The following is a 25286-nucleotide window of genomic DNA, read 5'->3' on the forward strand; positions in this document are numbered from 1 at the left end:
TATGCATTTTGTAGTATAATGTCATGCTTGGCGATGTCATTCGTTTATGAGCCTCGCTACAGTGTGCATGCACGTTATCCATGTGAAGAGGCATAAGCAGAGGCTACCATTCTGCGAGATTCCTGCAGAATGTGTACGAATTGCGTTGATATACAGAGCACATGTGAGCCAAAATCAACGCCTCTGTGGCGCAATCGGCTAGCGCGTTCGGCTGTTAACCGAAAGGTTGGTGGTTCGAGCCCACCAGGGGGCGAAATCGATTGAAACGTCACCGAGGGTAGGACATACGTCAACTTTGTTAGAGATACACAGCTAGTGTGGCAATTTGGCTGCGATGGAGTGATGCCACAGATGCTTATACACATTCAGGCAGGTGGCACTGTATGTAAAAGCATGGCCCTACACAGACGTTCTACTCTTTTCCTATTTATTCACCATGTGTGACACTGCAGTGGAGCGACGCCTACTACAAAAGACGTTTTATTTACGTTCAATTTTAGCGTATACGTCGCGAGTGCCATATGACAGGGGCTGTTTCTTGATGTCGATTTGTATTTTGTGTCTCTTAAGTGTCGGTCTGCAGTAGGCCGCTGTTGGCCGAGCGACGTGCAGTCGCCTTACATGAAGCCCCATGGGCAACGCCAGTGCCACTGTGAACAACAGCAAACTGTAACCGGAGAGAGCAGCCGAAAGGCGCATTTCGCACTCGAGCCACGTTATCCCACAAGCTGTGCACTAGGACAAGAAATTGCAGACCGCAAACGTTTGGTGGCCTGACGGTCGTCGCCGATCGTAAGGGCGAAACAGTCGAGAGATTTGGAGAACGGCAATGTGGACACTCCCAGCAGCAGCAGTGCGCCAAATCAATTATCTGGTCGAGGGCTGCAAGATTCAGTATGATGATGTGAGAATTCGGGGATAGCTCGCAAATGCAAAGCTGCCGCCTTCTTAGCTCAGTGGCAGTGGCGTGCGGTTGTCTGTGCTCAGCGCTGTGGCTGGCTTGTTTACTTCTGCGGGGTAAGTCGCTCGCTAGCAGCGGTTATTCTTGCGTGTGAGGAATGATGTTGATGAATCAGTGATGACACAAGCTATGAGGATAGATACTTTGAAGTTAACTTTCGATAATTCATTTGCTCGACCAACCTCTTTCGAAATCGAGGATTTCCTCGAAGACGTGATGAAAATTGGAATCGATCAGATTATTGGTATACATTTGTCGATTTTGTCTAGCATAGTTTATATCAAGATGAGAGATGCCGATTTTTGTTCCGGTTTGAAGTTTAAGCATAGTGATGGCAATGTGGGTGTAGTTACTGTTTCCCACGCAGGGCTTGGGCTTAGAGCAATTCGCTTTTTTGAACTACCCTTTGAGGTACCAGACGATCAGAGAAATGTTGCGATGTCGCCATATGGCAAAGTTTTGAGTAACATAAATATACGGTGTTGAATGGCGTCAGGCAGCTTAAAGTAGACTTGCAACGACACATTCCGTCGTACGTCACGGTTTGTGGGTACCGTGCAGTCGAAATGTATGATGGCCAACCTAGGACATGTGCTAGATGTAACTCGACGGGACATGCGCGTGCTGAATGTTTACAACGTCGTGTTGTTCAACTTCCAACCGGAGAGAGTGTTCGCCCTCCCGCAATGTCAACATTACCGGTATCGTACGTGTCGGTTGCTCGCGGTGAGCCGGCAATACAACCGATTCGTGATCCACCTGCCGGACCCAGTCTCGCAGTTAACGTAGCATCACAGGACTCTCCAGTCACGTCCAGGATGGCTGTTTCTGAAACCCATGACACTAACAGGACCAGTGATATGGTGGTAGAACAACCCATACAGGGTGCAGAGTTAACGGAGGTGTCCCTGACTCCTGCTACCATGTCCGAACAAGTGACTGAAACGATGCCGAACTCTGACGCAGTAATACGCGGTAATAGATCTCCGAAGAAAAATAAAAAACGGAGGATGGCTCATCAAGGTGCGGAAGATACAGCACCGAGCTTGCGGGGAAAGGCAAAATTAATCGGTCAGAAATTATAAGAAGGACCAGCTGACGCTGTCGCCTCGACTTCGCGCTCACATAACACACCACGATCTGACAACACCGTGTCGGAGCCGCCCGCGACGTCCGACAGCAGACAAGATGAGATGCCGATTCAGCACACTGAGCCACCGGATACGAATCCACCAGATCCTGAACCAGTAGGCGCACTTTCCTCTCCTAATTGGGCAGACGAGTGTGAAACGAATGAAGATGATGTAGAGATGCAGGAGGATTCAACACCTGCGACTGGCTCCTTGCCCCCTCTCTCAGCAGTTGATGGAAGCAAAGTCCACGTGGCCATGGCTACTCACACGAGCGAAACTGTCAGCGCCTCCAATTCACAGCTAGCTGACGTATCCTAACGTCTACTCCTTTCGTACGAAACATCAATGACCACCTAGACTCTCAATATCAATAAGATACGTAGCGATTTGAATCTGAAAAACTTACAAGACTTGTTATACGCAGCTGACATACATATAACAATGCTTCAGGAAGTGAGTGATATCGAGTTAGACCACATAGCCGGGTATAACGCGTTCATAAACCCTGGCAACGGTTTCGATCTTGGAACAGCATTACTCTTAAAAGAAGGGATCATTGCCAATTGTGAGGCAAAACTTGTGACCGGCAGAGGGATAGCAGTAACTGTCAATAACATCAGACTGATTAATATTTACACACCTTCTGGGTCCAGTAATAGGCAACGCCGTGCAGAATTTTTCCGCCACGAGATCCTTCCCCTCTTCGGGACCAACTACACTGATGTCATTTTTGGCGGAGATTTCAATTGTGTGCTTAGTCAAATAGATCAAACTCCGCACTTCAATCGGTGTGTTGAATTAGAACAGATCAGTCAAGAACTCCGCTTAACTGACACCTGGACGTCCACGCACGGAATGGCAGTGGGTTTTACACATTTTACCAGTCATTCGGCAAGTAGGTTAGATAGAATTTACATATCGTGTAATTTAAAGCAACACCTGCTACAGACCGAAATATGGCCTACTGTATTTTCCGACCATGCTGCCTATATCTGTACCGTCAACATGAAACAACAGGAAACCTACCTGAGTCGAGGGTTATGGAAGTTCAACATTGCACATTTGCAAGATACTGCATGTCGAGAAGCCTTCCTGTCCACTTGGACGGTCTGTGAACGTAAATTCAATTCCTACAACTCCGCGATCGAGTGGTGGCTCCAATGCGCCAAACCTCAAATTAGGAAAACTTTAATGTTTTACTCCCGTCAGAAAAATCAGTGGCACATACGGACGATGGAATTTTACTTACAGTGTCTTCGGGAGATACATAAATTTGACGCGACCGATATCGGCAATTTTGCACAGATCAAAAGAATTCAGGCAAAAATTTTAACGCTGCAACGGAAACAGTTGGAAGGTTTCCAAGTTCGGGCGCGAGTTACTACGACGGTGCAAGAAGAAGAGGCTGCCATGTATCACATGTTACGTGAAAGTCGACGAGGCCGTCGGAAAGTCCTTACACAGATCCGAACCAGCACTGGTGCCATAGTTACTAAACAAAGTGCAATCTTGAGTGCGATTGAAGAGTACTATCGAGACCTGATGTCCAATAAAATAACAGATGATACCGTGTTTGCGGATTTTACGACAAATTTATCACGGAGACTCGGCCCCACAGAGGCAAATCAGCTTATTACAGAGGTGGCAGAAGATGAATTAACAGACATTATCCTACGGAGTCCGAAAAATAAATCTCCAGGTTCGGACGGCCTACCTGCAGAAGTATATCAAACCTTCTGGCCGCAGATGAAATCGAAACTACTTGCAATATGTAACGAACTCATGAACCCATGTAACGTTATTCCGCAGGAATTTCGACAGGGAATTGTTGTTTTACTGCCCAAGACCCCGTGCAGTGACAACCCAACAAACTTGAGACCTCTCACGTTGTTAAATAGTGATTATAAACTATTCGCCCGTGTCCTCAGCCAACGGCTCAAAAATGTCATGTCCACAATCACAGGACAGTATCAAACGAGTGTTGGTAGAAATAGATCTATTTACCACACGCTCACGGATTACAGAGATGTGATAGCCGTAGCGGAGGCCTGCAAATTAAAATGCGCCCTCTTAATGATAGACTTTGAAAAAGCATTCGACAGAGTGAGCCACCGATTCCTTCTCCACGTCATGCGAGAATTGGGATTTCCGCACCAGTTCACGCAAGTAATCGACAATATGATCCGTAATAGTACTTCGCGAATCCAAATTAATGGTCGCCTCAGTGGTGCGATTGATATCGCGTGTTCGGTGAGGCAAGGCTGTCCGATGTCGATGGCTCTCTTTGCCATCGCCATAGAACCTCTGCTTGTTACGCTAACTGAACGTTTGCAGGGATTGGAAATCAATAGACAGAAAATTGTGTGCCGTGCGTATGCAGATGATGTCGGCTTTCTTGTCGTGAACGCGCAAGAAGTGAGGTCCTCACTTGAAATACTTTAACGATATGCGGCGGCATCAGGGGCGAAGGTGAACTGGCAAAAATCTGGAATCATGAATGTCGGACGGGGAATACATTTCCTCAACCATGCCCGATTACGGGAACTTACCAGTATAAAGTGCTTAGGACTTGAGTTTCGCCGGAAGATACACAATACCATTGCTGTAAATTATAGAGATTTACTTCACAAGGTAAGGGCATGTGTACAACAGCATAGTATGAGGCAACTGAATGCTCTCCAAAAAGTTGAACTGCTTGGCGATGTCATTCGTTTATGAGCCTCGCTACAGTGTGCATGCACGTTATCCATGTGAAGAGGCATAAGCAGATGCTACCATTTTGCGAGATTCCTGCAGAATGTGTACGAATTGCGTTGATATACAGAGCACAAGTGGGCCAAACAGTCGGCTCTCAGCCGTGGCAGCGTGCGGACGGCCCCGCGCGTCGGCCCCGTGCTCCGCTGCAGGTTTGTTTACTTCCGCGTCGTAGCTTTAAGGCTTGTGTCCGTCCACCGCGAGCAACATGTCGAGCGCTTACCGCCGTGCGACCCTTAAAGTTTCCTTCCCAGCTGAACATGCGCGACCTCGTGCACATGAAGTTGAAACGTTCCTACGTGAAGAAGTTCGTTTAGATCCTAACCACGTTATCGGAATCCATTTTTCGATCACGAGTAGTGTCGTTCATATTAAAATGACAAACACCGAGGTGTGTGAAGATGTTATTCGCCGCCATACCAATGGATTTAAGTTCAAATACTCTGATGGTCACGTCGGAGCAGTAACACTTGAACTCGCAGAGTACGGTCAACGCACGATTAGGGTGTTTGAACTACCATTTGAAGTGCCGAAGGACGCAGTTGTCTCTGCGTTACAACCATACGGTAACGTCATCGGTTACGTAGAGGAAAAATGGCAAACCTTCACGACCTACCATGTCCTTAACGGTGTGCGTCAGGTAAAAATTGAACTGAAAAAACATATACCATCATACCTGACAATTGGCGGTGTGCGAACCATTGTCATGTACGACGGCCAACCCCGAACATGTGCGGGTTGTGGACAAGAAGGCCACGTCAGATCCGCCTGCATGCGACGCCGCCTGATCCAAACGCCGGTCGGCGAGGAAGTGTCCCCAGCGGTGATCACTCAGATCCCGGTCACATATGCCAAGGCTGCCCAGGAAGGTAGCACCTCTACACAGGGTCTTCCTGCTCTGTTGACGTCGTCTGATCAGGCAGATGCAACCGCTACTGAGATTCCTTCTGAGGTGCCACAGACGCCAGATCCTGACCTTCCACATCATCGCAGCACTGTGACTGAAAATGCTGCTGAGATGGACGTTGATCCGGGAGTGGTACCTACTTCTGCTTTCCATCAGACTGGTCCGGAGTCAGACGAAGGCCACCCGCAATCAGACTCGGAACGACCTGTTCGAAAACAAGGGTCGACACGAAAGAGAAAGAAACGTAGCCGTACACCCCCTGATGAATCCATTCTCCGGATGAATGCCAGAGATGCAGAACCGAAGATGGATGATAAACCGCTCTATGATGTCCAAACGTCTGATGCGAACGACCCGCCACAGGCGACCACTGGCAACGACCACCCCTCCTTACTGGCGCCGTCGCCCCCACAAGTCGACGTTGAAGAAAGTCTATATGCTGAGCCGAAAAATACGTCTCCTCTCCACATGGATGATGTGCACAGTCGGTACCCTACCGCAGTATCAGTCTCCTGGGCAGACGACGTGGAGATCGAAGGGACTGGGGTGGACGGTGCTGATGATGGGGCGCCCCCATCGGTTGCGCCCGCGCCCGCAAACTCTCCACAATAGTAACCTCTTCCGCGGACCGGCAAGATCGACGACCTCTCGCTCCTGAAGAAGCAGCCCCACCTGTGCCTGTGGGACTCCAACACCAGCATTATCGTGTCGCAACGATTAACCTCGCGACCATTCGTGCGCCCCACAAACTAGCGCTGCTCCGCGATATGATTTATGATGCTGACATTGATATTGCGCTTTTTCAGGAAGTGCATGTCGCCGATTTTTCACCACCACATGGCTTCACGGCGCATTTTTCTCCCGCTTCGGACACCGGTAGTGGTGTTGCCATCATCTTACGAGAAGGTCTTCCTGCCGAAGATGTCCTATACCTCCCCAACGGCAGAGGTATGGCCCTTACTCTGTTTGGTGTACGCATCGTCAACATTTATGCGCCGTCGGGCTCCAGCTACCGTCGTAAACGCAATGCCTTCTTTGCAGATGAAGTTACACCCCTTTTTATGGGACCACACGATGACTGGGTCATGGGTGGAGACTTCAACTGCACCCAGCGACCTCAGGATAAATTGCCGCGTCATTCACCATGCGCAGCTCTGGAATCAGTCGTGACGCGGCTACAATTTATCGACACGTGGAGACATGTTCACGGTGATCGTTTGGGCTTTACGTTCTACACTGCGCACTCCTCTAGCCGACTGGATCGCATCTACATCTCGCGATCCCTAATTCAACACACACGACAGGCTGAAATCTGGCCTGTTGCTTTCTCAGATCATGAGGCTTACTTCTGTGACGTTGTTCTCACAAGACAGGCAGTATGGCACGGACGTGGTTTATGGAAACTGAACACGGCACTTCTTAATTCACCTGACTGTCGACTTCTAATAGAAGACACTTGGATCACATGTAATAGACGCCGTCTCAGGTATCCGTCTACCATATCCTGGTGGTTCCAGTGTGCAAAACCTGCTCTTCGAAAAACTTTGATCCGATATGGCAAAGATGTTGTCGCCTGGAGGAAGAGCACTATGGACTTTTACTACAGGATCCTACGAGAATGCTCCACGATGCCAGCCTCCACTGAGCGTCATACAAGGATAAACCATGCTAAGGCCCAAATCTCCAATCGCATGCGAAGGCATTTGGAAGGAGCGATAGTACGATCTCGTACTGCTGATCGCATGCCTCATGAACATCCATCTATGTATCATATCATCCAAGAACGCCAACATCGTCGCCGAAAATTTATTCCTATCCTAACAGACCAAGATGGGCGTCGCTACGTAACCCAATCTGCAATAGGGAATGTGCTTCACGCCCACTACCAGCAGCTCTACGCCGCAATTCCACATTCCCCAGAGTTGATCGAGGAAGTCTCACAGCTCAACTTCGGTGGTCTCCCAGGAGATGCGGCGATTGACTTGGTGTCAGAGGTGACTGATGATGAAGTCCGCGATGCGATCCGAGCAGGAACCATCAATCGCTCCCCAGGACCCGACGGTCTTCCCCTCGAATTTTATCGCACCTTCCGTGATTTGTTAGAGTCCACCTTCACCTCCATATGTCGGGAACTGATGTCTCCGGAAGTACCTGTGCCAGACTCTTTCATGGAAGGAATTATTATTCCTGTACATAAACCGCATGGTGGCAACAATATCAGTGATTATCGGCCCCTCACCCTCCTTAACAGTGATATGAAAATCTTCACTCGCCTTTTGGCGGCACGACTTAAAACAATTGCCCAATATGTTGTGTCGCCAGACCAAGCATCTTTGGGAGGGGATATTAATATCCGCACGGCTTTATGCCGCTACAGGGATATGATCGCCGTTACCCAGGCACAACGCCTCTCTGGGGCACTTGCGTCTTTGGACTTTAGTCAAGCTTTTGATAGGGTTGACCATTCGTTCCTTACGGCCGTTCTCCACCATATGGGTTTCCCAGTCGCCGTTATCACGGTAGTGATGCGCCTTCTGCGGGGTGCCTCTTCCAGGATTATGTACAATGGCAGACTCACTCCTCCGATAAAAATAGGTCGATCCGTACGTCAAGGTTGCCCTCTATCAGCGATTTTGTACGCCTTTTTCTTGGAATCCTTGCTATGTGGGCTCAGACAACGTTTGGTAGGGTTGTCCATAGATCGATACCGATTCTGTTGCAAAGCCTATGCTGACGATGTAGTCATCTGTTTACGTAATGCCGACGAGGTTCGAGCTGTTTTGACGTAGGTAGCGACTTATGGTGAGGCGTCGGGTAGCTCTTTAAACGTACGTAAGTCACAAGTTATGTTCATTGGCACGGGACTCCCTGTGGAGTGTATTACACCTCTCACCACCGTTGATACCATTCGCTGTTTAGGAATAAACTTTTCATCTGATCTCTGGCGTTCAGCCGCCATCAACTGCAGACCTCTCCTTTTAGTGATCAGAGCGGGTCTTATGGACCATCGCCTTCGATCCCTAGATATTCTCGAACGAGCTCGATATGTCAATATATATATCGCATCCCGAGTTCCCCATGTAGCACAAGTTCTACCTTTCCCGCTTACTGTGGCACGTCGTATGTTGGCAGCGATGGCATCTTTCGTCAGCTCTGGGCTGTTATTCAAAGTTAACTATGCAACCCTTACTCTTCCCCGTGAACGAGGTGGGATAGGTCTGTTTCACGTGCCGGATAGAGCTCGCGCCCTATTTGTCAGCTCCCAGATGACGGTATGGAAACGATGCCCAACGAGCCTCACTGGTCTCCTCCTGACGGCATATACGCCGGTCTCACTGTCAGCCCCAGTGATGATCTCAGACGTTCCGGTCCAGTTACATTATATACGATACTTCTTTCTTGAACTCAGTTATCTACGCCTCACCTTACCAAGACAGCTTTTACTCAAGACAAAGGCAGTATACAATGTCCTCCAATTAGATCGTCCACCTAACCCGATTGAACAAAAGTTCCCCCAGGTAGACTGGCGTCATGTATGGCGCGCGGTTTTCGCCCGTTACCTTGACACGAATGTTCAATCTGTCTCGTACCTAACTGTCAATCGTAAGCAAATCAACCAATCTCGCCTTCATCGTATCCACCTCGCCCAATCACCTCTCTGTTCCAGGTGTGGAGTCCCAGACAATGATGAACATCGGTTTGTTTGCGGACCGGCGGAGGAGGTTTGGCACTTGATTCGTCTTATTGTCGCTTTTCTAACGCGGGACATTCCGGATCGGATTACTCCCCTTTCATTATTATTTCCGGATCGTGAATATTTTCCTCGGACAAAGACCAATGCTGTGAAATGGATTCGCGGACATGCCATTCACTACCTATTTGGACAAACTGTAGACTCTGTACTCGATTTTTGGACATACCTCAATGACCGTCATTATATCGTTGTCCGTCACCCAAAATACAGACAATTTTTCTCGAACTTCCTTGGGAGTGCTTTCCACGACCCGCCTCGCAGCTGGAATGTGTTAAGCCAAGAGAGAAGAACGTTTCCTGCTTGAACCAATGAACATTTCTGAACAATTGAACAGAACGCCTCTGATCAATGACACAACAAAACTAAACAAAAACAAAAAATAATAACATAACAATAATAAAAATAAAAATAAAATTCAGAAAAAAGAAGATTTTGCTTTGTTTGTAAGGATAGCCCTAACCTTGACTTCCTATATTTACCCTGGTAAATAGGCAGCTCTCTGGGGTAGGTTTAGTCAGGAGCCAACGCCTGAAGAGGAACAGATTATTTTTTTTTAGGATGAAAAGTGGCGGTGGCACTTGGTTCTTTTTTTTAGTTCCATTTTATAAAAGGGTTAACTAATGTAAAAAAAAAAATCGGCTAGCGCGTTCGGCTGTTAACCGAAAGGTTGATGGTTCGAACCCACCTGGGGGCGAAATCGTTTTAACCGTCACCGAGGTGAGGACATACGTCGATTTTGCTAGAGATACACAGCTAGTGTGGCAATTTGGCTGGGAAGGAGTGATGCCACAGATGCTTATACACATTCAGGCAGGTGGCACTGTATGTAAAAACATGGCCCTACACAGACGTTCTACTGTTTTCCTATTTATTCACCATGTGTGACACTGCAGTGGAGCGACGCCGACTACAAAAGACGTTTTATTTACATTCAATTTCAGCGTATACGTCGCGAGTGCCATATGACAGGGCCTGTCTCTCGATGTCGATTTGTATTTTGTGTCTCTTAAGTGTCGGTCTGCAGTAGGCCGCTGTTGGCCGAGCGACGTGCAGTCGCCTTACATGAAGCCCCATGGGCAACGCCAGTGCCACTGTGAACAACAGCAAACTGTAGCCAGAGAGAGGAGCCGAAAGGCGCATTTCGCAGTCGAGCCACGCTATCCCACAAGCTGTGCACTAGGACAAGAAATTGCAGACCGCAAACTTTTGGTGGCCAGACGGTCGTCGCCGATCGTAAGGGCGAAACAGTCGAAAGATTTGGAGAACGGCAATGTGGACACTCCCAGCAGCAGCAGTGCGCCAAATCAATTATCTGGTCGAGGGCTGCAAGATTCAGTATGATGAAGTGAGAATTCGCGGATAGCTCGCAAATGCATAGCTGCCGCCTTCTCAGCTCAGTGGTCCTCGTGATTGCTGGGTGTTGTGTGATGTCCTTAGGTTAGTTATGTAAAATAGTTCTAAGTTCTAGAGGATTGATGACCACAGTAATCAAGTCCCATAGTGCTCAGAGCCATTTGAACCATTTATCGAAGTCTGCCTGCAGCGGCCATGGCGTGCGGTTGTCTGTGCTCAGCGCTGTGGCTGGCTTGTTTACTTCTGCGGGGTAAGTCGCTCGCTAGCAGCGGTTATTCTTGCGTGTGAGGAATGATGTTGATGAATCAGTGATGACACAAGCTATGAGGATAGATACTTTGAAGTTAACTTTCGATAATTCATTTGCTCGACCAACCTCTTTCGAAATCGAGGATTTCCTCGAAGACGTGATGAAAATTGGAATCGATCAGATTATTGGTATACATTTGTCGATTTTGTCTAGCATAGTTTATATCAAGTTGAGAGATGCCGATTTTTGTGACAAAATAGTTGACTCCTTCAGTTCCGGTTTGAAGTTTAAGCATAGTGATGGCAATGTGGGTGTAGTTACTGTTTCCCACGCAGGGCTTGGACTTCGAACAATTCGCATTTTTGAACTACCCTTTGAGGTACCAGCCGATCAGAGAAATGTTGCGATATCGCCATATGGCAAAGTTTTGAGTAACTTTGCTGAACGTTTGTCTCTGGCTCATAAATATCCGGTGTTGAATGGCGTCAGGCAGCTTAAAGTAGACTTGCAACGACACATTCCGTCGTACGTCACGGTTTGTGGGTACCGTGCAGTCGAAATGTATGATGGCCAACCTAGGACATGTGCTAGATGTAACTCGACGGGACATGTGCGTGCGGAATGTTTACAACGTCGTGTAGTTCAACTTCAAACCGGAGAGAGTGTTCGCCCTCCCGCAATGTCAACGTCACCGGCATCGTACGTGTCGGTTGCTCGCGGTGAGCCGGCAATACAACCGATTCGTGATCCACCTGCCGGACCCAGTCTCGCAGTTAATGTAGCATCACCGGACACTCCAGTCACGTCCGGGATGGCTGTTTCTGAAACCCATGACACTAACAGGACCAGTGATATGGTGGTAGAACAACCCATACAGGGTGCAGAGTTAACGGAGGTGTCCCTGGCTCCTGCTACCATGTCCGAACAAGTGACTGAAACGATGCCGAACTCTGACGCAGTAATACGCGGTAATAGATCTCCGAAGAAAAATAAAAAACGGAGGATGGCTCATCAAGGTGCGGAAGATACAGCACCGAGCTTGCGGCGAAAGGCACAATTAATCGGCCAGAATTTAAAAGAAGGACCAGCTGACGCTGTCGCCACGACTTCGCGCTCACATAACACACCACGATCTGACAACACCGTGTCGGAGCCGCCCGCGACGTCCGACAGCAGACAAGATGAGATGCCGATTCAGCACACTGAGCCACCGGATACGAATCCACCAGTTCCTGAACCAGTAGGCGCACTTTCCTCTCCTAATTGGGCAGACGAGTGTGAAACGAATGAAGATGATGTAGAGATGCAGGAGGATTCAACACCTGCGACTGGCTCCTTGCCCCCTCTCTCAGCACTTGATGGAAGCAAAGTCCACGTGGCCATGGCTACTCAAACGACCGAAACTGTCAGCGCCTCCAATTCACAGCTAGCTGACGTATCCTAACGTCTACTCCTTTCGTACGGAACATCAATGACCACCTTGCACGCCTACAAGATCCTGACTCTCAATATCAATAAGATACGTAGCGATTTGAATCTGAAAAATTTACAAGACTTGTTATACGCAGCTGACATAGATATAGCAATGCTTCAGGAAGTGAGTGATATCGAGTTAGACCACATAGCCGGGTATAACGCGTTCATAAACCCTGGCAACGGTTTAGATCTTGGAACAGCATTACTCTTAAAAGAAGGGATCATTGCCAATTGTGAGGCAAAACTTGTGACCGGCAGAGGGATAGCAGTAACTTTCAATAACATCAGACTGATTAATATTTACGCACCTTCTGGGTCCAGTAATAGGCAACGCCGTGCAGAATTTTTCCTTCACGAGATCCTTCCCCTCTTCGGGACCAACTACACTGATGTCATTTTTGGCGGAGATTTCAATTGTGTGCTTAGTCAAATAGATCAAACTCCGCACTTCAATCGGTGTGTTGAATTAGAACAGATCAGTCAAGAACTCCGCTTAACTGACACCTGGACGTCCACGCACGGAATGGCAGTGGGTTTTACACATTTTACCAGTCATTCGGCAAGTAGGTTAGATAGAATTTACATATCGTGTAATTTAAAGCAACACCTGCTACACACCGAAGTATGGCCTACTGTATTTTCCGACCATGCTGCCTATATCTGTACCGTCAACATGAAACAACAGGAAACCTACCTGAGTCGAGGGTTATGGAAGTTCAACATTGCACATTTGCAAGATACTGCATGTCGAGAAGCCTTCCTGTCCACTTGGACGGTCTGTGAACGTAAATTCAATTCCTACAACTCCGCGATCGAGTGGTGGCTCCAATGCGCCAAACCTCAAATTAGGAAAACTTTAATGATTTACTCCCGTCAGAAAAATCAGTGGCACAAACGGACGATGGAATTTTACTTACAGTGTCTTCGGGTGTTATATAAATTTGACACGACCGATATCGGCAATTTTGCACAGATCAAAAGAATTCAGGCAAAAATTTTAACGCTGCAACGGAAACAGTTGGAAGGTTTCCAAGTTCGGGCGCGAGTTACTACGACGGTGCAAGAAGAAGAGGCTGCCATGTATCACATGTTACGTGAAAGTCGACGAGGCCGTCGGAAAATCCTTACACAGATCCGAACCAGCACCGGTGCCATAGTTACTAAACAAAGTGCAATCTTGAGTGCGATTGAAGAGTACTATCGAGACCTGATGTCCAATAAAATAACAGATGATACCGTGTTTGCGGATTTTACGACAAATTTATCACGGAGACTCGGCCCCACAGAGGCAAATCAGCTTATTACAGAGGTGGCAGAAGATGAATTAACAGACATTATCCTACGGAGTCCGAAAAATAAATCTCCAGGTTCGGACGGCCTACCTGCAGAAGTATATCAAACCTTCTGGCCGCAGATGAAATCGAAACTACTTGCAATATGTAACGAACTCATGAACCCATGTAACGTTATTCCGCAGGAATTTCGACAGGGAATTGTTGTTTTACTGCCCAAGACCCCGTGCAGTGACAACCCAACAAACTTGAGACCTCTCACGTTGTTAAATAGTGATTATAAACTATTCGCCCGTGTCCTCAGCCAACGGCTCAAAAATGTCATGTCCGTAGCGGAGGCCTGCAAATTAAAATGCGCCCTCTTAATGATAGACTTTGAAAAAGCATTCGACAGAGTGAGCCACCGATTCCTTCTCCACGTCATGCGAGAACTGGGATTTCCGCACCAGTTCACGCAAGTAATCGACAATATGATCCGTAATAGTACTTCGCGAATCCAAATTAATGGTCGCCTCAGTGGTGCGATTGATATCGCGTGTTCGGTGAGGCAAGGCTGTCCGATGTCGATGGCTCTCTTTGCCATCGCCATAGAACCTCTGCTTGTTAGGCTAACTGAACGTTTGCAGGGATTGGAAATCAATAGACAGAAAATTGTGTGCCGTGCGTACGCAGATGATGTCGGATTTCTTGTCGTGAACGCGCAAGAAGTGAGGTCCTCACTTGAAATACTTCAACGATATGCGGCGGCATCAGGGGCGAAGGTGAACTGGCAAAAATCTGGAATCATGAATGTCGGACGGGGAATACATTTCCTCAACCATGCCCGATTACGGGAACTTACCAGTATAAAGTGCTTAGGACTTGAGTTTCGCCGGAAGATACAGAATACCATTGCTGTAAATTATAGAGATTTACTTCACAAGGTTAGGGCATGTGTACAACAGCATAATATGAGGCAACTGAATGCTCTCCAAAAAGTTGAACTGGTCAACACCTATATCGTCTCGAAGATCAACTATGTAGCCAAAGTGTTGCCTCTTCCCAGTGGCATTGCGAATAGAATGCTGTCCGCTCTTGGCCATTTCGTGACCAGAGGCAATATCTTCAAAGTTAAATTTGTTACGTTGACGCTCCCTACTCGGAAGGGCGGATTAAACCTCACTGATGTTTATAAGAAGGCACAGGCGCTCTATCTAAGCAGTATGTATAAGGTGTGGACAAAATCTCCACATTGTCTCACTGCTCACCTGCTCAACGAAATATCACCGGCGGACCTCAACCCCCCGATTGATGTACATCATATTCCACACGACCTTTACCATTTAAAATACTTCCTTTTGGAATATAGTTATGCTCGACAAAGAATTCCGGAGAAGGAAATAACGGTGGTGAAGCAATTGTATAAGAATTTGATCGAGTCCACATCCCGGAATAACATCGAAGAGAAATATCGAGCTCACAATTGGCGGGTCATTTGGGATAATATTCATTCACAACATTTACCGTCTCACGTGCGAGCGTCTTGGTATCTAACGGTGAACCGTAAAATAGCAACCAATGCCATGCTCCATTCCATTCATCTGGCCGATTCACCCTTATGCAACATATGCCAGGTACAAGATAGCGAGGAACACAGATTTGTCTGCGAAAGAATGCGAGATGTTTGGACGGTCATAAGACAGTTGTTGGCAAGCATCACTAGAACATGCCCTGCCACCATAACGCCAGCCGACTTCCTCACTCCGGAGGTGGTGCCTTACCCGCAGACCAAACGTAATTCAGTAAACTGGCTTAAAGGCCACACAGTTTACTATCTTTTCAATGTGAACGAAACGAGTAAAGAAGACTTTCTTCTGTATTTAATGATACAGCACCACCGACTGCAGAAGACTAACAGCTATAAAGCTAATTTTGCAAACTCTTTAAGCCACACAATCATTTCACAGCCAATATAGGATGGAGTGCTTACAGCCATTTTTCGACATGGTGGATTCCACTCTCCTATCGGCCGCCCAGAGTGAAGACAAACGATGTTAGTGCGGGGACGACTTTACGAGTGTGTCATCTTGATAATTCGTCGGATTCAGAAAATAACAGCTCGTTTGATGTAGCGCGTGACGTCTCATTGGCGGATGCCTTTCACGAAACTGCATTTCCTAGTTTTTTTTATTATAACAGAAGATACGATAGAGAGAACAACGGTAGAAGAATTTTAATTTATTTTGTTCATCAATTACTAACATTGATTGAGGAGCGAGATGTAATCATGCGGTGCAAAATGCACGGATTTCCCTATTCTCCTGCATAAATATGAAATGGACATAATTAATTTACACTGCGTTTGGAAGCACCATTTCGTCTTCAAATTAATTTCTGTTTTTCTGTTACCGGCGGCGGAGTCAAGCCGCAGTTTTTTCTTTATTTCGCAGAAGAGGTAGGGTGACATGGAGACCGTTACGGTGGGAGACATTGTGGCCAGGCCTCGGATTGCACGACCCCTGCCCACTTTGCCTCTCCCTGATTGTTTACCGCATTTTACAAAAAAGAAGAAAAAAATGGATCAGAAAAAAATAAAAAAAAAGTGGCTAGGATACCTGGCTCTCACCCAGGAGGCCCGGGTTCATGTAAAAAAAAATAATAAAAATAAAAAAAATGAATAAGGCGTCGGACTTCGGATATGAAGATTACAGGTTCGAATGCTGTCACGCTCTTGTTTTTCCAGTTCTGAAAAAGAAACATACCGTTTTAATGCAGCAATTGAGCAGTACGAAACCGTCTGAATGTTGCTGTTGACCATTTTCTGCTTGGAGATGCTCTTGAGCTTGAAACACACAAAACAAGACCGGTGTTAACTAGCGAAATGGTCAGCAGAGTGCCGTCACTGCGAGTTTTGACTGGCACTTGCACATCTAAAACAACGTCGGAAACTAACTCGTTCGGCTTTTGAGTCACATCAAGTATGTGTGTTAATTTTGATGCCACTAGCTCTGCAGGTTGTCATGCAATTCCTTTATCTCTCAGAAATGATTATGAAATAAAAGTGAATAACGTGACGAGTGTGACGTTAGGAAAACATTAGGCAGCATGGAGAGATTCTGTAAAAAAAAAAAAAAATAAAAAAAATAAAAAAAATTAAATCTTAAAAAAAAGTGGTAGAGCACTGGTCTCGTAAACCAGGGGTCGTGAGTTCAAACCTCACAGAAGGCACCCATTTTTTTAACTTTCCTGCAACGTGCGGAGCTACCTTGAGCAATATCTATCACATGGCAGTGCACTGAATGAAAGGGATGTTCTACAACCTATGACAAGTATTCTACTGGCCTAGGAGGTTTTCTGAATGCATAGGCAGAACAGTGGTATGTATGCATTTTGTAGTATAATGTCATTCGTTTATGAGCGTCGCTACAGTGTGCATGCACGTTATCCATGTGAAGAGGCATAAGCAGATGCTACCATTCTGCGAGATTCCTGCAGAATGTGTACGAATTGTGTTGGTATACAAAGCATAAGTGAACCAAAGTCAACGCCTCCGTGGCGCAATCGGCTAGCGCGTTCGGCTGTTAACCGAAAGGTTGGTGGTTCGAGCCCACCTGGGGGCGAAATCGTTTTAACCGTCACCGAGGTGAGGACATACATCAACTTTGTTAGAGATACACAGGTAGTGTGGCAATTTGGCTGCGAAGGAGTGTAGCCACAGATGCTTATACACATTCAGGCAGGTGGCACTGTAGGTAAAAACATGGCCCTACACAGACGTTCTACTGTTTTACTATTTATTCACCATGTGTGACACTGCAGTGGAGCGACGCCCACTACAAAAGACGTTTTATTTACATTCAATTTCAGCGTATACGTCGCGAGTGCCATATGACAGGGCCAGTCTCTCGATGTCGATTTATATTTTGTGTCTGTTAAGTGTCGGTCGCGACCTGCAGTCGCCTTACATGAAACCCCATGGGCAACGCCAGTGCCACTGTGAACAACAGCAAACTGTAGCCAGAGAGTGGAGTCGAAAGGAGCATTTCGCAGTCGAGCCACGCTATCCCACAAGCTGTGCACTAGGAAAAGAAATTGCAGACCACAAACCTTTGGTGGCCACCTGCCTGAATGTGTATAAGCATCTGTGGCATCACTCCTTCGCAGCCAAAATGCCACACTAGCTGTGTATCTCTAACAAAGTAGACGTATGTCCTCACCTCGGTGACGGTTAAAACGATTTCGCCCCCGGGTGGGCTCGAACCAACAAACTTTCGGTTAACAGCCAAACGACCCTATCCGATTGCGCCAAGAAGCGTTGACTTTGGCTGACTTGTGCTCTGTATATCAGCGCAATTCGTACACATTCTGCAGGAATCTCGCAGAATGGTAGCATCTGCTTATGCCTCTTCACATGGATAACGTGCATGCACACTGTAGCGAGGCTCATAAATGAATGACATCGCCAAGCGTGACATTATACTACAAAATTCATACAAACCACTGTTCTGCCTATGCATTCAGAAAACCTCCTAGACCAGTAGAATACTTGTCATAGGTTGTAGAACATCCCTTTCATTCAGTGTACTGCCATGTGATAGATATTGCTCGAGGTAGCTCCGCACGTTCCAGGAAAGTTAAAAAAATGGATGCCTTCTGTGAGGTTCGAACTCAAGACTCCTGGTTTACGAGACCAGTGCTCTACCACTGAGCTAAGAAGGCGGCAGCTTAGAATTTGCGAGCCTTCCCCGAATTCTTACTTCATCATACTGAATCTTGCAGCCCTCGACCAGATAATGATTTGGTGCACTGCTGCTGTTGGGAGTGCCCACATTGCCGTTCTCCAAATCTCTCGACTGTTTCGCCCTTACGATCGGCGACGACCGTCTGGCCACCAAAAGTTTGCGGTCTGCAATTTCTTGTCCTAGTGCACAGCTTGTGGGATAGCGTGGCTCGACTGCGAAATGCGCCTTTCGGCTCCACTCTCTGGCTACAGTTTGCTGTTGTTCACAGTGGCACTGGCGATGCCCATGGGGCTTCATGTAAGGCGACTGCACGTCTCTCGGCCAACAGCGGCCTACTGCAGACCGACACTTAACAGACACAAAATACAAATCGACATCGAGAGACAGGCCCTGTCATATGGCACTCGCGACGTATACGCTGAAATTGAATGTAAATAAAACGTCTTTTGTAGTGGGCGTCGCTCCACTGCAGTGTCACACATGGTGAATAAATAGGAAAACAGTAGAACGTCTGTGTAGGGCCATGTTTTTACCTACAGTGCCACCTGCCTGAATGTGTATAAGCATCTGTGGCATCACTACTTCGCAGCCAAATTGCCACACTAGCTGTGTATCTCTAACAAAGTTGATGTATGTCCTCACCTCGGTGACGGATAAAACGACTTCGCCCCTGGGTATGCTCGAACCACGAACATTTCGGTTAACAGCCGAACGCGCTAGCCGATTGGGCCACGAAGGCGTTGACTTTGGCTTACCTATGCTCTGCATATCAACGCAATTCGTACACATTCTGCAGGAATCTCGCAGAATGGTAGCATCTGCTTATGCCTCTTCACATGGATAACGTGCATGCACACTGTAGTGAGGCTCATAAACGAATGACATCGCCAAGCATGACATTATACTACAAAATGCATACAAACCACTGTTCTGCCTATGCATTCAGAAAACCTCGTAGGCCAGTAGAATACTTGTCATACCTTGTAGAACATCCCTATCATTCAGTGTACTGCCATGTGATAGATATTGCTCGAGGTAGCTCCTCACGTTGCAGGAAAGTTAAAAAAATGGATGCCTTCTGTGAGATTCGAACTCACGAACCCTGGTTTACGAGACCAGTGCTCTACCACTGAGCAAAGAAGGCGGCAGCTCTGCATTTGCGAGCTATCCCCGAATTCTCTCTTCATCATACTGAATGTTGCAGCCCTCGACCAGATAATTGATTTGGCGCACTGCTGCTGCTGGGAGTATCCACATTGCCGTTTTCCAAATCTCTCGACTGTTTCGCCCTTACGATCGGCGACGACCGTCAGGCCACCAAAAGTTTGCGGTCTGCAATTTCTTGTCCTAGTGCACAGCTTGTGGGATAGCGTGGCTCGGCTGCGAAATGCGCCTTTCGGCTCGTCTTTCTGGCTACAGTTTGCTGTTGTTCACAGTGGCACTGGCGTTGCCCATGGGACTTCATGTAAGGCGCCTGCACGTCGCTCGGCCAACAGCGGCCTACTGCAGACCGACACTTAAGAGACACAAAATACAAATCGACATCGAGAGACAGATCCTGTCATATGGCACTCGCGACGTATACGCTGAAATTGAATGTAAATTAAACGTCTTTCGTAGTGGGCGTCGCTCCAATGCAGTGTCACACATGGTGAATAAATAGGAAAACAGTAGAACGTCTGTGTAGGGCCATGTTTTTACCTACAGTGCCACCTGCCTGAATGTGTATAAGCATCTGTGGCATCACTCCATCGCTGCCAAATTGCCACACTTGCTGTGTATCTCTAAGAAAGTTGATGTATGTCCTCATCTCGGTGACGGTTAAAACGATTTCGCCCCCAGGTGGGCTCGAACCACCAACCTTTCGGTTAACAGCCGAACGCGCTAGCCGATTGCGCCACAGAGGCGTTGACTTTGGCTTACTTGTGGTCTGTATATCAACGCAATTCGTACACATTCTGCAGGAATCTCGCAGAATGGTAGCATCTGCTTATGCCTCTTCACATGGATAACGTGCATGCACACTGTAGCGAGGCTCATAAACGAATGACATCACCAAGCATGACATTTTAATACAAAATGCATACAAACCACTGTTCTGCCTATGCATTCAGAAAACCTCGTAGGCCAGTAGAATACTTGTCATAGGTTGTAGAACATCCCTTTCATTCAGTGTACTGCCATGTGATAGATATTTCTCGAGGTAGCTCAGCACGTTGCAGGAAAGTTTTACAAAGTGGATGCCTTCTGTGAGGTTCGAACTCACGACCCTTGGTTAAAGAGACCAGTGCTCTATCACTTTTTTTAAAAAAAATTTTCGTCTACCTCCTGTGAGGATGGAACTCACGACCACTGGTTTACTGGACCAGTGCTCTACCACTGAGCTGAAGAGGCGCGGCCTAGTGGTACTTTTGTGTACTTCGTCCTTATGGTCGTCTGGATCATCAGACTTCCGCTGATAACACTTCATATTACCGACTAATATTTGCAGCTATGGCGACCCATTACTGCTTGGCTACACATCTGACACGTAACCGATATTCTCTCCAAACAACACCACTTGCATTTGAGAACATGTCTTTCACCCATGTCTACAATATCACCTTCACCTTCACATACAGTTTCCTTGCGACTGGCAGAGACGTAGGCAAAGTTTAAAGTTGCTATTTCCATTACATCACGTTAATCAGAAATACGGTAATTTACATCTGCAGCGGAACAAAATTCCGTTCCTCCCAGAGTGGGGCTCGAACCCACGACCCTAGGATTAAGAGTCTCACGCTCTACCGACTTTTTTTTTTTTGCGTATGCGGGATAATAAATGTCGTGTGCTACACCCATATCGCCTCATTTTACTGTCAAATGCTCTTGCTCCCATAGTGCACCGGTATTCAGTAACTCAGAACGCTCGTAGCTCCATTCTGGCCTGCAAAATTTAGTATCCATTTCTTCAAGACTACTTCAAGTTCGCTTCATACTGGCTTTCCTGAGCTCTTTGCACTCGCCTTGTCACAACTCTGTTGAAGTGTGAACGTAACTAATAGTGAGAAACTCTTAACTACGCTCAGTCTTGTATCCCACTCTTTGGTTGACGTTGTCGCTAATCAGATGAAGGTAGACTGCTGCACGATTGAGCTTCGTCTCCACTCACGGTGCACACGTTCTGCAAAGACAACCTTTGTTTTCCGTTGCATGCAAGATTACTGTCGGTTCTTCTACAGAAATCGACCTATGTAATTTACTGGTATCAGATTCTTGCCATATCAAACGGTCCCTTCATGACCGTAGGGCCACACACAGCGTGCTGCGGCACGCATCTGTTCTTCATTGCAGAGCTACAAACGTGGGTGAGCTCCACCTACTCTTCAGCACGGTCAAAACGGTAGGGCTCGTCCGGGATTTGAACCCGGGACCTCCTGCACCCAAAGCAGGAATCATACCCCTTTTTTTTTTTTTTTGAGGGCCTCCCATCACACCTTTTAGCCCATCCTTGCGCTCTCCATAATTCGCCTTCATCGGCGTCGGCTTCTCACGCCATGTACATAACCATAAACTGATGAGACAAAGTTAATCCCTTTATCGTGGAGAAACTAATGTATCCCTTCTTTGGGCTTATTGATAATGTGAAAAAAGAATGAAGTCTTCAGTAGGTAGAAACAGAAGTTATGTTCAGTTTGTTTCCTTCTTCATCGCTGTTTTGTGTTGTCACACTTAAAGCAAATAGGCTTCCTTGACAAAGAAACGTCAGAGGGCATTCCGAAACTGCCTCTTCTCTCTGAAAATGCTTAAAAAAAACAAACCATATTCGGTGAGAAGCAACTATTTATAATGGCTTCTTGAAAAATAAATTAATAAACGTTGAACTCAAAGAACGGCAATTCCGGTAAAAACTAAAATATTTTTTTTTTTCCACGATTGTAAAGTAAGTTAGTAGTGGTGAACACTCTCTTACGTTTGTCTTCTGTGTCCGCAGATATTTCTTGTGAATTCTTTTACATCAAGGTCTTGATTAAAAAATTTGCGTATGTTTCTTTATATTTACTAGTCTTCAGTAACATGTGATGCTCAGTTAGCAGATAGATCCAAAAATCCTCTTGGCTTTTCTCTTCCTTCGTGAAGAGGTAATGTACCGTTGCCGCTTTCAGCCAATTGACTGCGTTGCGTTTCGTGTTAGTAAAGGGTACATCATCCGGTGTCAAAAAGTCCGCAGGCGTTATAGCGTTAGGTGACGTTCGAAGGATGAGTGCCAGCTTTCGTCGGACAGTTAGCCATATATCTTTAACTTTTTCACACACAAAACGATGTTCTTCGTTATCAATTAAACTACACGTTGCACACAAAGGCGAATCCGCTAAGTGGATCGTATGAAGTTTCGAGTTTGTTGCAACTTTCCTATTTACAACGAAGTACCATGTTGCTTTCAGATGAGTAGCTAAGTTACGGTTATGAATATTTGCCCATATCACTTTCCAGTTAGAACATGGATAGTTTTGTTCTATTTTGTTGTTCTTCTTTTCTCCCATCAATTTGCCATATATTTCTTTTACGTTTGTCATGTCTTTTTCCGGAATTCTTGAATGTAGGTAGCTATATTCTATTAAAAACCATCGTAAATGGTAAAGTCCGCTCGGTATGTGCTGCACATTAATGGGTGGAGAGAGGTCATCTGGAGCTATTTCAGATAGCAAGTGCGCGGCGATACAGCTGCCGGATTGTCTCCATTGTTGAAACGTATTGGAGATGTACAGAGCCTGCGACTTTTTAGTAACATTCGTTAAGTTTAAGCCGCCATTATTAGTGGCGAGCGTCAGAGTGTCATACTGGATTTTAAATATGTGGCCACGGCTCACAAAATAGCCTATTGCTGACATAATTTGTTTGGCGATGCCGGCGGGTATTGGCAGTATCTGGGCGACATAATTGACTTTGGAAGTAATAGAGACGTTCGCTAAAGACACTCTCTGAATTTCATTTAACTGTCGAATACTATGTGTCCGTACACTAGCTCGTATGGTAGTTAGTACTTGTCTATAGTTGGCCGCAATAGTTTGACGTATATTGTCAAGGTGGTTCCATTATCAGTTTTAAGCTCCGTCAGTATTTTGCGGAATCCTCGTTTAGTTTCACGAATCACATGATATATCGAAGTGGCTTCTTTTTGCGCCACAGTCTCTGCTCTTGACCTTATTTGGTATCCTTCAAGCTGTTGTCTCCTTAATGTCAGTATTTTTGCCTGGAATTTTTTAATTCTCCCATGGTTCCCAATAGCTGTAGCACCTTGCAGGTAGAGTTCTCGGAGACAATGAAAGTAAAATTCTATCGTTCTTTTCCGCCAAAAGCTCTTCTCCCGGGAGTAGTTGATGAAACATCTCCGGATCTGAGGTTTGGCGCATTTGAGCCACCAATCCAAGGTCGAGTGGTAAGAGATGACTTTGGTCTCGCAGGCTCTCCAAGTGGTGAGAAAGGCTTCTCGACAGGCAGGATCTTTTAAGTGTGAAACATTAAGTTTCCATGGCCCTTTATATCGACAGGTTCCTTGTCGTTCCAAATTTAATGTGCATATATATGCAGCGTGGTCGGAAAAAACGGTTGGCCAAACTTCAGACTGCAGGATGCGGTGTTTCAGATTGGGCGAGACATATATTCGATCCAACCGGCTCGCTGAATGATTAGTGAGGTGGGTAAAGCCAGGTGCCGCGCCGTGCTTTTGCTCCCACGAATCAGTTAAACGGAGGTCGGTGACGATACGTTCCAGGTCCGGCGATTTGTTGTAGTTCGGAGTTTGGTCTTTGGCATGTATGACACTGTTAAAGTCGCCTCCAAGGATGGTATGGGTTCAGTGTACACCTAACAAAGGAACAATTCCCTCCTTAAAAAACTGTGCTCGTTGGCACCGATTGGTAGAACCAGATGGGGCATAGACATTAATAATCCTGGTGTTATAAAGCGTGCCGGCAATGCCTCTGCCGTTAGGCAGTTTTGTTACGTCTGTAATGACGACGCCCTCTTTGAAAAGAAATGCGGTACCCAAATCACATCCAATTCCAGGATTGACTATAGCATTATACCCCTGTATGAAGTCAAGTTCGATGTTTGTTACTTCTTGTAAAAACAAAATGTCCACATCAGCTGCATACAGGAAATCTTTTAAATTTTGTAAATTAAATGTGCTACAAATTTTATTGATGTTCAGCGTAGCGATCTTATAGGCCTGCAACGGAACTACGTTAGCCAAGACGGGAGTGTAATTACGAAAAACTCTGGCAACATATCATTGCGAAAAAACATTAAGAAATCTGACCCAAGAGACATGTGGACACAAGTCAGTAAAACCGATCAGACTAGAAATATTCATGACTTGGGAAGGGATCAGTCGGCTTCTCCGTGTCTGGGACAGTATCCGTCGCGGCGATGACATTCAAGACGACGTCATCTCGTGGTGTGGCCATCGTGGTGACTGTAACGGTTCCTGTGGTGTCCATAATTGCGTCCTCCTTTGTAGTGTAGTCGACATCGTCTGCCCACGGATTCGACAGCCCTGTCATCGGTTCGTCATTAAGTGGTGCACTATACTCAGGTGTTTGCTGGTGATTTTAATCTTCGGTTCGGGTAATTGCTACGTCATCGGAGGGCAAACTGGCAGAACCTGAGGTACTATCCAAGGACACAGGGTCTTCGTTAGATG

The 25286-nt window shown here is 46.5% G+C and overlaps 6 non-coding genes across 6 annotated transcripts; 2 read left to right on the plus strand and 4 right to left on the minus strand.

Annotated features, from left to right (window-relative positions):
• Window positions 1-179: 179 nt before the first annotated feature.
• Window positions 180-253, plus strand: Trnan-guu (transfer RNA asparagine (anticodon GUU)). The gene has a single exon. It is a non-coding gene; the product is annotated as a tRNA-Asn (tRNA).
• Window positions 254-17405: 17152 nt separating this feature from the next.
• Trnan-guu (transfer RNA asparagine (anticodon GUU)) lies at window positions 17406-17479 on the plus strand. Its single transcript has one exon. It is a non-coding gene; the product is annotated as a tRNA-Asn (tRNA).
• A 1027-nt stretch (window positions 17480-18506) lies between these two features.
• Trnat-cgu (transfer RNA threonine (anticodon CGU)) lies at window positions 18507-18578 on the minus strand. The gene has a single exon. It is a non-coding gene; the product is annotated as a tRNA-Thr (tRNA).
• A 1095-nt stretch (window positions 18579-19673) lies between these two features.
• On the minus strand, window positions 19674-19745 carry Trnat-cgu (transfer RNA threonine (anticodon CGU)). Its single transcript has one exon. It is a non-coding gene; the product is annotated as a tRNA-Thr (tRNA).
• A 689-nt stretch (window positions 19746-20434) lies between these two features.
• On the minus strand, window positions 20435-20508 carry Trnan-guu (transfer RNA asparagine (anticodon GUU)). Its single transcript has one exon. It is a non-coding gene; the product is annotated as a tRNA-Asn (tRNA).
• A 415-nt stretch (window positions 20509-20923) lies between these two features.
• On the minus strand, window positions 20924-20995 carry Trnat-agu (transfer RNA threonine (anticodon AGU)). The gene has a single exon. It is a non-coding gene; the product is annotated as a tRNA-Thr (tRNA).
• Window positions 20996-25286: the final 4291 nt, after the last annotated feature.

This window comes from Schistocerca gregaria, chromosome 5, assembly GCF_023897955.1.
Source record: "Schistocerca gregaria isolate iqSchGreg1 chromosome 5, iqSchGreg1.2, whole genome shotgun sequence".
Lineage (NCBI taxonomy): Eukaryota > Metazoa > Arthropoda > Insecta > Orthoptera > Acrididae > Schistocerca > Schistocerca gregaria.